General features: G+C 33.0%; 1 protein-coding gene across 5 annotated transcripts in view; it reads left to right on the top strand.

The window, feature by feature from the left end:
• The window catches only part of SNF4Agamma (SNF4/AMP-activated protein kinase gamma subunit), a 591,124-nt gene that overhangs the window by 109,353 nt on the left and 468,748 nt on the right, over window positions 1–13,023 (top strand). The gene's annotated exons all lie outside the window — the stretch shown is intronic.

Genomic DNA, 13,023 nt, shown 5'->3' on the forward strand with positions numbered 1-13,023 from the left:
TAATTATTGTTAGGCCTTGAGCTCGATATATAAAGATTTTCTTAAAATGTCAGAGCATTTTTATTATAAATACTATCAATGGAATCGAACCATGAATTATTAATACACACTTTTTTGTTATTGCTTTAAATCTTACTTCTTTTTTTGAAATGTCTAATATAAATATGCGGATTAGGATGTTTTCGAAGTGGTTTCTTTTTTATGTTTTATATTTTTCACCTTTATAGTTTTAAATCCCAAAATTCTTTTACAAGAGCTATTATTAAAGTGTTTTAGTCAAAATTCAAAAAGACTATGTCTGTATTAAAGGAAAAATTGCCTTCTATTTTTTGGTCCATTTATATAAAGGTAGTCCTTAAAATTTTTTTATCAACTTTTTATTTTCAATTTTTTAGTACTGCCTACAAAAAGGCAATTGCAACTTTGATTAGTAATTTAAGTAATTCCTAAGTGAAAATTCTCATCTTCATTTATTTGTGCAAAATAGCAAGATTTAAGAGAATTAGTGGAATTTTCGCTGACAACACTGGAGAAAACAACAGAATTCCACCTCGCATCATAACAAGAGAATACCACCTCGTTTGTCAGCTACTTAATTTGCACAGCTGAAAATCGTGGTAAGATTCGCATACGCCTGAAAGTCTAAACGAATCGTGGTGAAAGTCGCGTACGCCTAAAAGTATGCAAGGACGTGCATTGAGTTGGGCCCTCGACGTGGTGGAATTCTACAACGCCTGCAACACTCAGGAGGCTAGCCATGAAGGTATGGCTTAATCTTCTAAATAGTTCGACTTGTGCGCTACGTAGCTCAAATTTTTTGATCAAACATTGCACTGTCACCGAGTTTTAGACTATATTTCAGGTTTCAAGTCTCTAGATATCCAGGAAGTTGGTTATAAATCGATTTCAAGATTCCCAATTTAAAATTAGTTTTCTCAATATCTCGATCCATTCGCCACCTAGCGGAATTTTTTTGATAAAATATTGCATCGTCACCGGGTTCTGACTTACGGCCCAAGTTTCATGTCTTTAGCTCATCGAGAAGTTACTCCAAAATCGATCGCAAGATTCCCCCGTTTTTAAAGGATTTGCAGTTATCTTGACTAGCGCGCCAACTAGCTGAACTTTGTTTTCTATAAGTTGTATTGTCACCAGGCCTCTAACTAAGTGCCAAGTTTCAAGTCTCTAGGTAACCGGGAAGTTAGTGGATTAAAAGATTCCCAAATTAAAATTTGTTTTCTTTCTCTCTCGATCCGCGTGCCGCCTAGCGAATTTTTTTTTGATCGAATGTTGCATTGTCACCGGGTTCTGACCCACGGCCCAAGTTTCAAGTCCCTAGTTCACCGGCAAGTTACTCAAAAATCGATCGCAAGATTCCCCTCGTTTCAATTAGCACGCCACCTGACGGAACTTTGTTTTCTATAAATTGTATTGTCACCGGGTCTCGTACTATGTGCTAAGTTACAAGTCTCTAGGTAACCGGCAAGTTAGTTAAAAATGGTTTGAAAGGTTCCCAAATTAAAACTAATTTTCCTAATATCTCGATCCATGCGCCACCTAGCGGAATTTTTTTTTCATAAAATATTGCATTGTCACCGGGTTCTGACTTACGGCTCAAGTTTCATATCTCCAACTCACCGGGAAGTTACTCAAAAATCGATTGCAAGATTACCTTCGTTTTTCAAGGATTTGTAGTTATCTCACTTAGCGCGCCACCTGACGGAACTTTGTTTTCTATAAATTGTATTGTCACCAAGCCTCGAACTGTGCGCCAAGTTTCAAGTCTCTAGGTTACCGGGAAGTTAGTTAAAAATGGATTGAAAGATTCCCAAATCAAAACTAACTTTCTTATTATCTCGATCCATGCGCCACCTAGCGAAATTTTTTTGATCAAATATTACATTGTCACCGGTTTCTGACTCACGGCCCAAGTTGCAAGTCTCTAGCTCACCGGGAAGTTACTTAAAACTCGATCACAAAATCCCCTGTTTTGTTCAGAGGTTTTCAGGGATTTTCGTTTATCTCGATTCGTCTGTCCCTTGGCGGCATTTTGTTTTCCATTAATTGTAGTGCCATCGACTCGCAAACGATGTGCTAAGTTTCAAGTCTCTGGAGCACCGAGAAGTTAGTTAAAAGTCGATCGCAAAATTTCCATTTTAAAATTAATTTTCTGTATATCTCGATCTGTGCGCCACCTAGCGGATTTTTTGCACTTGTATTTTAATGTCTCCCAGATCTGAACTATGTTCTAAGTATCAAGTGTCTAGCTTAACGGGAAGTTACCGAAAAAGACTTTTTCGTGGGTCAAAAATTCGTATGGAAATGAGGTGACAAACATGAAAGGGACTTAATATAAAGGTATAAAAAGAGTCGTGTTTTCGAAAATAATTTCGAAACTTTTTCGAACACTTAGTGCTAAATCTTTTATTTTTTAAATATATATTACTTGTGAACTCTTTTTTGTCTTATCAAAATAAGAACCATTCCAGCGACATGTTTTTCTTACTTCTAAATTGAAAATCAAACCCTTCCCCGAGAAAAAAATCCTGGCGTTCAAATGTTTCCTTGCAAATGAAAATTTTTGAAATTTAAATACAGCTTCCTATTTAGCGAAAACCGCCTTTTCACAAAATTAAGATCACTGATCGATTGTTTTGCTATTAACCGGAACCTGCTCAACGATCACTATGATCGACAAGAAATAATACAATTTGCTTCAATTACCTCTCTACTCTTTCACAAGTCCTAATTTTGTTTTGCAATTTCAATTTCCCGCCATTTCCTTATTTCTTTTCATTTTCTTAAGAAGTAATTGCATTCATTTAAATATTTTGCTCAATTTCTTCGATCACACTTTTATGCCAATTGTGCTGCCATATGACTTCATTTATGCAAACTCAAACAATAACAAGCAATACGAATTTGTTGTCAGGCATGCCAATCACATATTTAGACACGAACCAAAAAAAATTCCAATTTCATTTCAATAAAAACAAATTGTTTTAACTCAATTCATATGACTGCTAATCACAAACAAGCGGAAATATGCTCGTATACAATTAGGCATGTAAGCATGTATGTATGGATAGGGTATATGCATGAGTGGACAACGATATTTTTATAATTATATAATTTTTTTATAATTTATAAATATATCATATAAATATTTTCGATAGATATATCGAAGTAAAGTACCGAAATTTACTAAGTACTATCTTAAAAGTTTCTTATCTCTTCTATACACAGGCTTGTTGTTGTTATAATAGTATAACTTTTTGTTAAAAAACAATACAGGCTCGTTTTCTATTATGTTATATTTTCGTTCAGCGGTAAAAAAATCGACTTCGAAAATTTTCGAAGCTTAACAACTTTTTACGAAAACTTTTTTGTTGAATGATAATTTGTTTTATTCGCTTGATACTTCCGCGCGCAATTACTACGATAATTTTTGAAATTCGAAATTTTTTCAGTAAGCAAGAGTAAGAATCATTTTTGATTTTGTGTTTTTTTTTTTCTGTTCCAGTCAAGGCTAATGCATACCAAGCGAATTCCACCAATTCGCCGTGCAGAAGAATGTCAAGTCAAAAGAAAATGTTAATTGATTTCGATTAACTGACGTATTAAAGTACAAGGCGCTGTATGGAAAATAATCAAGAGGAAGCAATCAGCTGTTGGGATAACAACACCTGATACTGAATTCGCCTTGGTTTCAGCTAGTATAGGAACTACCTACTACTGTATAACTTCGAAAACTTCCAAAATTAAATTACTTTCCAAGTTTTTACTGTTTTTTTTTTTGTTAATGTTCTTTTTGGATAATGTTTCTTCGAATCTTCAAGGTACTTGGGAAAAACTTATATAGAAATGTCTCTTCGAAAATTTACAAACCAACATATCCATGTGCAAGCGAATTTCAACTATTAAGTAACTTCGAGTGGCACGCAATCATCGAGTTTCTTTTTTTTTTGAAGTTCGTCTAATATTTTTCAAAATTCCATTTTTTTTATTTTCGAAGTTCGAAAATTTTTCTTGCATGGTTTATTTTACTAAATTTTTTTGTTTTCAAGAGTCGAAAATTTTCCAAGTTTAAGTCATTTTAGAAGTTCGAACTCTTTTCAAAACTACAACTATTTTCGAAGTTCTATTACCAAATTTTTCTGCATTTTTTATGCCATATGTGGTTCTTGTTTAGTACTTTTTAAAAAAATAATCTTCAAAAATTATGTGTATTCCGAAATATTGCTTAATTTCTACTTAGCATGATTTTTTCTTAGTTTAAATTATTTAATCGAGTGATTCGATTAAAATTTGAACTATTTTCGAAGTTGTACTACAATTTTTTCTGCACTTTTTATTGCAAGATTTTTTGTTCCAGCTAATATTTTTTTAAATAAGTAAACTTCGCAAATGTTTGGTATTTCGAAGTTTCCTGTAACTTCTTTTTAACATGATTTTTTTATTTTATTTATTTTTACTGTCCTAACTTAAGTTTTATAGGTATGTTTCTTGTTTACAAATTATTTTCTAATGACATTAACATAGACACAAAGTTAAGTAGATAGTTACGAGTTTCGAAAAAAATTTGGAAATTCAAATTTTTTTCGAAGTTCGAACGATTTTCGAAGTTAGAACTATTTTCGATGTTACTATTAATAGCTGCCCCAAATGCAATTATTTCTTTAAGAAACAATGTCATACATATTATTCCTGTTTTATTTCTTAATTTTTTGTAAGTAACATTTTTTTCGAAGTTAGAATTTTTGTTTGAAGTTAGTGCTCCCAACTTGGCATTATAAAAATCATAAACATTTTTGAATAAAAGTGTATGAATAATTGAAAACTCGAAAATATTTCGAAGTTTTATTGTTCATTAAGTATTTCAAGCCCGCATGCATCACTTTAGAAGAAAACCTTAATTTTAACTGCGGTGATTCGAAAAATTTTCTTCAATACCTAAAAACAAGCGGTATTTCTAAAAATTAACGTTTTAAACTATCGTTTTGCTTCTATTCCTAAAATTGTAATATTTCTTTGTCACTAACTGCAATTGAGTCATACATCATTCAAAATTTGTTTTTTTTTCAGTTAGTGTATTGTTGTTTTTGTCTTTCATCACTTTTATTTGTTTAACATTTCAGTTAGATCACGTCAGCCCATTCATTTCTACGAACTAATTACAGTCCTTTGTCAGTTTTATGCCTGCCGCCATTTACTTATCTCTGCAGCTACTTACATAAGTACCTCAAACAATTCAATTTAAATCAGATTCTCCTTAATAGTTTTGCTTTACAAGCGTAATTTTATGATTAAGGCTAATCGTTAAGACACAAAGTTGACTCAATTGTAAGGCGGTTCGTCGCACATAATGTAAAGAATATGATGACTGATGATGATCTAACGTCATTTTTGTGTAAACGTGTGGTCAGGCAATAAATTATTTTGTTGTTATAGGCTATAAAAACTATTCGTGATTGTCTTAATTTGATGGCTGCGAAAGTGTTAAAAATATAGTTTAATACTAATAAAATTTTGTTCATTTCAGAAGCTCTGTGAAGTTGGCACCTACTTGGGCGAATAATTAAAAAAAACCATATCTCATTCGTTTGTCCATCGTTTGTCCACGATTGTCCAGGAAAAATTTTCGCTGTCCACCTTTTGTTAAAAAGTTGTAACAAAAAAATTTTTTTTTTTTTCAAAAAAACCCAAAAAAATTTTAGTTTCGCTTTATTGTGCTACATTGTATGTCCGTCGTTTGCCCGTCATTTGTCCATGTTTGTCCAGGAAAAATTTTCGTTTGTCCACCTTTTGTTAAAAAGTTATTTCAAAAAAACAAAAATCGTGTGTGAAGTTGGCACCTCCATTTACGAGTAATTAAAAAAAACCAAATGCCATTCGTTTGTCCATCGTTTGTCCACTATTGTCCAGGAAAAATTTTCGTTTGTCCACCTTTTGTAAAAAAGTTATAACAAAAATATTTTTTTTCGAAAAAAACCCAAAAATTTCTTTGTTTCGCTTTATTGTGCTAAATCGTATGTTCATCGTTTGTCCATGTTTGTCCAGGAAAAATTTTCATTTGGCCACCTTTTATTAAAAAGTTATAACAAAAAAATTTTTTTTTCGAAAAAACCCAAAAAAATGTTTATTTCGCTTTATTGGGCTAAATCGTATGTCCGTCGTTTTCCCATCGTTTGTCCATGTTTGTCCAGGAAAAATTTGCGTTTTGTCCACCTTTTATTAAAAAGTTATTTCAAGAAACAAAAATCATGTGTGAAGTTGGCACCTCCATTTACGAGTAATTAAAAAAACCAAATGCCATACGTTTGTCCACGATTATCCAGGAAAAATTTTCGTTTGTCCACCTTTTGTTAAAAAGTTATAAAAGAACCCAAAAAATTGTTTGTTTCGCTTTATTGTGCTAAATCGTAAGTTCGTCGTTTGCCCATCGTTTGTCCATGTTTGTCCAGGAGAAATTTTCATTTGGCTACCTTTTGTTAAAAAGTTATAACAAAAAATTTTTTTTTCGAAAAAACCCAAAAAATTTTGTTTCGCTATAATGTGCTAAATCGTATGTCCGTTGTTTGCCCATCGTTTGTCCATGTTTGTCCAGGAAAAATTTTCATTTGGCTACCTTTTGTTAAAAAGTTATAACAAAAATTTTTTTTTTCGAAAAAAACGCAAAAAAAATTTGTTTCGCTTTATTGTGCTAAATCGTATGTCCGTTGTTTGCCCATCGTTTGTCCACGTTTGTCCAGGAAAAATTTTCGTTTGTCCACCTTTTGTTAAAAAGTTATTTCAAAAAAACAAAAATCGTGTGTGAAGTTGGCACCTCCATTTACGAGTAATTAAAAAAAACCAAATGCCATTCGTTTGTCCACGATTGTCCAGGAAAAATTTTCGTTTGTCCACCTTTTGTTAAAAAGTTATAACAAAAATTTTTTTTTTTTTCAAAGAAAACCCAAAAAATTGTTTGTTTCGCTTTATTGTGCTAAATCGTATGTCTGTCGTTTGCCCATCGTTTGTCCATGTTTGTCCAGGAAAAAATTTCATTTGACCACCTTTTGTTAAAAAGTTATAACAAAAAATTTTTTTTTTTTCGAAAAAACCCAAAAAAATTTTGTTTCGCTTTATTGTGCCAAATCGTATGTCCGTCGTTTCCCATCGTTTGTCCATGTTTGTCCAGGAAAAATTTTCATTTGGCTACCTTTTGTTCAAAAGTTATAACAAAAAATTTTTTTTTTCGAAAAAACCCAAAAATATTTTGTTTTGCTTTATTGTGCTAAATCGTATGCCCGTCGTTTGCCCATCGTTTGTCCATGTTTGTCCAGGAAAAATTTTCAATTGGCTACCTTTTGTTAAAAAGTTATAACAAAAAATTTTTTTTTCGAAAAAACGCAAAAAAATCTTGTTTCGCTTGATTGTGCTAAATCGTATGTCCGTCGTTTGCCCATCGTTTGTCCACGTTTGTCCAGGAAAAATTTTCGTTTGTCCACCTTTTGTTAAAAAGTTATTTCAAAAAAAAAAAATCGTATATCCGTCGTTTTCCCATCGTTTGTCCATGTTTGTCCAGGAACAATTTTCGTTTGTCCACCTTTTGTTAAAAAGTTATTTCAAAAAAACAAAAATCGTGTGTGAAGTTGGCACCTCCATTTATAAGTAATTAAAAAAACAAAATGCCATTCATTTGTCCATCGTTTGTCCACGATTGCCCAGGAAAAATTTTCATTTGGCTACCTTTTGTTAAAAAGTTATAACAAGAATTTTTTTTTTTGAAAAAACCCAAAAAAATTTCGTTTCGCTTTATTGTGCTAAATCGTATGTCCGTCGTTTGCCCATCGTTTGTCCATGTTTGTCCATGTTTGTCCAGGAAAAATTTTCATTTGGCTACCTTTTGTTAAAAAGTTAAAACAAAAAATTTTTTTTTTCGAAAAAACCCAAAAAATTGTTTGTTTCGCTTTATTGTGCTAAATCGTATGTCCGTCGTTTGCCCATCGTTTGTCCATGTTTGTCCAGGAAAAATTTTCATTTGGCTACCTTTTGTTAAAAAGTTATAACAAAATTTTTTTTTCGAAAAAACCCAAAAAAATTTTGTTTCGCTTTATTGTGGTAAATCGTATGTCCGTCGTTTGCCTATCGTTTGTCCATGTTTGTCCGGGAACAATTTTCGTTTGTCCACCTTTTGTTAAAAAGTTATTTCAAAAAAACAAAAATCGTGTGTGAAGTTGGCACCTCCATTTACGAGTAATTAAAAAAACCAAATGCCATTTTCCAGGACAATCGTGGACAAACGATGGACAAACGAATGTCATTTGGTTTTTTTAATTACTCGTAAATGGAGGTGCCAACTTCACACACGATTTTTGTTTTTTTGAAATAACTTTTTAACAAAAGGTGGACAAACGAAAATTTCTCCTGGACAAACATGGACAAACGATGGGCAAACGACGGACATACGATTTAGCACAATAAAGCGAAACAAAAATTTTTTTTGGGTCTTTTCGAAAAAAAAAAAATGTTTGTTATAACTTTTTAACAAAAGGTGGGCAAACGAAAATTTTTCCTGGACAAACGGGGACAAACGATGGACAAACGAATGGCATTTGGTTTTTTTAATTACTCGTAAATGGAGGTGCCAACTTCACACACGCTATTGTGTTTTTTTTGAAATAACTTTTTAACAAAAGGTGAACAAACGAAAATTTCTCCTGGACAAACATGGACAAATTATGGGCAAACGATGGACATACGATTTATCACAATAAAGCGAAACAAAAATTTTTTTGGGTTTTTTCAAAAAAAAAAAAAATGTTTGTTATAACTTTTTAACAAAAGGTGGACAAACGAAAATTTTTCCTGGAAAAACGGGGACAAACGATGGACAAACGAATGGAATTTGGTTTTTTTAATTACTCGTAAATGGAGGTGCCAACTTCACACACGCTATTGTGTTTTTTTTGAAATAACTTTTTAACAAAAGGTGAACAAACGAAAATTTCTCCTGGACAAACATGTACAAATGATGGGCAAACGATGGACATACGATTTAGCACAATAAAGCGAAACAAAAATTTTTTTGGGTTTTTTCGAAAAAAAAAAAAAATGTTTGTTATAACTTTTTAACAAAAGGTGAACAAACGAAAATTTCTCCTGGAGAAACGGGGACAAACGATGGACAAACGAATGGCATTTGGTTTTTTTAATTACTCGTAAATGGAGGTGACAACTTCACACACGCTATTGTGTTTTTTTTTGAAATAACTTTTTAACAAAAGGTGAACAAACGAAAATTTCTCCTGGACAAACATGTACAAATGATGGACAAACGATGGACATACGATTTAGCACAATAAAGCGAAACAGAAATTTTTTTGGGTTTTTTCGAAAAAAAAAATTTTTTGTTATAACTTTTTAACAAAAGGTGGACAAACGAAAATTTTTCCTGGACAAACGTGGACAAACGATGGACAAACGAATGGCATTTGGTTTTTTTAATTACTCGTAAATGGAGGTGCCAACTTCACACACGATTTTTGATTTTTTGAAATAACTTTTTAACAAAAGGCGGACAAACGAAAATTTTTCTTGGACAATCGTGGACAAACGATGGACAAACGAATGGCATTTGATTTTTTTAATTACTCGTAAATGGAGGTGCCAACTTCGCACACAATTTTTGTTTTTTTTGAAATAGCTTTTTAAAAAACGGTGGACAAACGAAAATTTTTCCTGGACAAACATGGACAAACGATGGGCAAACGACGGACATACGATTTAGCACAATAAAGCGAAACAAAAAATTTTTTGGGGTTTTTCGAAAAAAAATGTTTTTGTTATAACTTTTTAACAAAAGGTGGACAAACGAAAATTTTTCCTGGACAAACGTGGACAAACGATGGACAAACGAATGGCATTTGGTTTTTTTAAATACTCGCAAATGTAGGTGCCAACTTCACACAGGATTTTTTTTTTTTTTTGAAATAACTTTTTACAAAAGGTGGACAAACGAAAATTTTTCCTAGACAAACGTGGACAAACGATGGGCAAACGAACAGCATCTAGTTTTTTTAAATACTCGCAAATGGAGGTGCCAACTTCACACACGATTTTTTTTTTTTTTTGAAATAACCTTTTAACAAAAGATGGACAAACGAAAATTTTTCCTGGACAAACATGGACAAACGGTTGACAAACGAATGAGATATGGTTTTTTTAATTATTGGCCCAAGAAGTTGCCAACTTCACAGAGCTCATTTAGAGTTGGGCGAAAAGCATTGTGATTTTTTTTCTATTGCGAAATTTCTAGTAGTAATCGTTCGATAAGTACTCATTTTAATCACAGGTGCCTAAATTAATGATAACAATAATTAAAAAACGCCAAGAGAATCATTTTAAATACAAACTTTGGAAAATTCGAACTATTTTCCAAAAAGGTTTTATCCCAAATTTTTTAGAAAAACTATGCAACTATCTTAATTTTTAAAAGTAGTCGTAGTCGCAGTTTAAAACTGTCGCACATTTAACACTAATCGCTCCAATTTGGTTCGTTTGTATCTTCAGTACTTCAAGCATAGCTTCGAAAACCAAAACTCATCATTCTTAAAATCACAATGTGTTTAATTGAACATGGAGTACCTTTTTCAAAATGATCTCATGAACTTATATCGTTTATGCCTCAAGCTTTAGTGCGATATTCGAAAAAGTAGGGTGTTCGAAAGTTGAATATATCATATTTTTATCAACCTAAATACTTTTCTCAAGATCATGTTGTTGTTGTTGTTGTTTTACAGACAAGATCATCACACCCTTCCCTGGCCCAGACGCCAAGAAAGTGCTCATCAATCTCATCCTCCGTAAGTTAGGAATGACAAAGGGTCTGCCTCTGACGAAAATTGTTCTAAAATATTTTGATATTGATTGTTCCACGACTAGAGTCGAATACCTTTTCGTTAGTTGAGTCAGCAAATTAAATCTACAACACGACAGCTGCCCATTATAGCTGGCAAGTCTTCATATACCTGAGATGTTGTCACAGCGACTGAAAGATCAAAGCAAACGGCAGCAACTGCTTCAAAGACATCACAGTGATTGGATGACTGTGACATTCCACTGCGCGCGAGGGCCTTTGTAAAGTTGCTTATGTTGAAATTTACTGCGACATCAAGCAGAAGAAAGCAACGCAAATCCCGGATTCATTGGCTATGCAGATAATTGTTCTGCTGTGATTGCGTTAGTTGTTAAATGTGATTGTGAGCTGCGATCGATAATTCAGCCACATTCACGGGCAAAAATCATTATGACTTAGAATACATAGTAGAAATCACGCTGTTTCTCAAAAATCACCAACGTTAGTTCCCATTGTCGTTAACTTTGTCTGTGGTTGGGATCATTGGTAAGCGTGATTGTGAACGGATATCAATTTTCAGTCGAAATCGCGGCAAAAGCCACTGCTACTTCGAAGACACAGTCACAAAACACGTTGTTCTTCAAAAATCGAAAACTCTAGTTTCCACTGTTGTTAATTTTGAAGAATATTTGTATTCGTTATTTCCAACTTTCGGGAAAATAATTGGTTGGCAAAATCTTTTCCTCCTTTCCATGAGACTCCAACAACCAAAAGGTCTATTATATTGTGGCGAATATTAGCAGTTTTATAAATCACTATGCTGCTCCTAAATAAATACACAACAACAATAAAGCAAGCATCCACACTTATGTACATGTACGCATTAAAGCAAGCAGTCACACTTATCTACATGTAAACATCAAAGCTGACAGCGAAAAGAATATTTCACATACATATTTGTAGCCGGCAGCTAAGAGCAGAAGTTGTTACTCACACATACACACGCATATAGCTAAATAACCAAGCTTGATATCCAACTGTTCTAGAAGGCATGTTCTGAAGCGTCTAGACCTTAGGAGAAATGGGCGAACGAGGTAACCAAGAGTATAAAAGCAGCACAAGCTGAGGAATTAGTAATCAGTTTGATTTAAACACGCTATTAGTGAAGAATAATTGTGAAGTACTCCTCCCAAAGTAGGTTAAATAAAGACCATTTTGAAATACTGAATATTGAAGCTATTTATTCGACAGTTCAGCTATTCAAACGTTAGCAGAAGATGCAAAATAATCAGGAATTCCCCAAAATTCGTTACAATGTATAGAAGTTTTGGATAGGATTGTTTACCTTTTCACTTCCAATATTTACACAAAGATACCTTTCTGTTTTGCAATGTCATTCATTGACAATGCAACAGCTGCCGTTATTTGCTCTTACCACATACTTAATAGTAGATAAACATCCCGATATATTAAGACCTTGCGAACCACTGACACAAAGCGGGTGCTGCAAAGTGTTTGCAAAATTGACAAAAGATTGTCAGGTAAATTATCCAAGCTTTATTGTTTGCGTATGCAATTACAACAAAGAGAATTATAAAAGAAGGCAACAATAGATCGCCATATACATTTCCGCAGTGGATGAATCCCACTAGGAAACTTAGTGTGGAAGCGTTGGTAGTCAAACTTAAAACCAAATTTTTGAACTTATCTATCTAATGCTAAATGGTATGGCGGGATTTATATAGTAACTGTGCCCCGCTTACCGAAACCTATATTGGAACTTAGGTTTCAGAAAATACTCTATTCATGTACTTTTTGGGATTGACCTAGAGATATTGGAAACTAACAAAAGGACTAACATACATTTTATTTGTGATTGCAATTACTTCAATATAACCCAGTATGTATGTGTGTTCGCTATGAATGAAACAAGACAAAGCGGGAGCATCCCACCACATAACATTGTTAAATAAGATCGAATGTCTTCTGACTTGACTTAGCCGATTTTGAAAAAAAAAAAAATAACTGCATAGATAGACACCCAGCTGTTAAATTTTAGTTCAAGAAGTGGACAATAGACCAAAAAATTCTAAAAAATCATATTTGTGATGTGATTGCGTTCATTGATATTTTCTAGACTAAATGATGAGATACTTCGGATACTATTTCTCCCGGTAGTGGTA

This window comes from Eurosta solidaginis, chromosome 1 (genome assembly GCF_040869045.1).
Source record: "Eurosta solidaginis isolate ZX-2024a chromosome 1, ASM4086904v1, whole genome shotgun sequence".
NCBI lineage: Eukaryota > Metazoa > Arthropoda > Insecta > Diptera > Tephritidae > Eurosta > Eurosta solidaginis.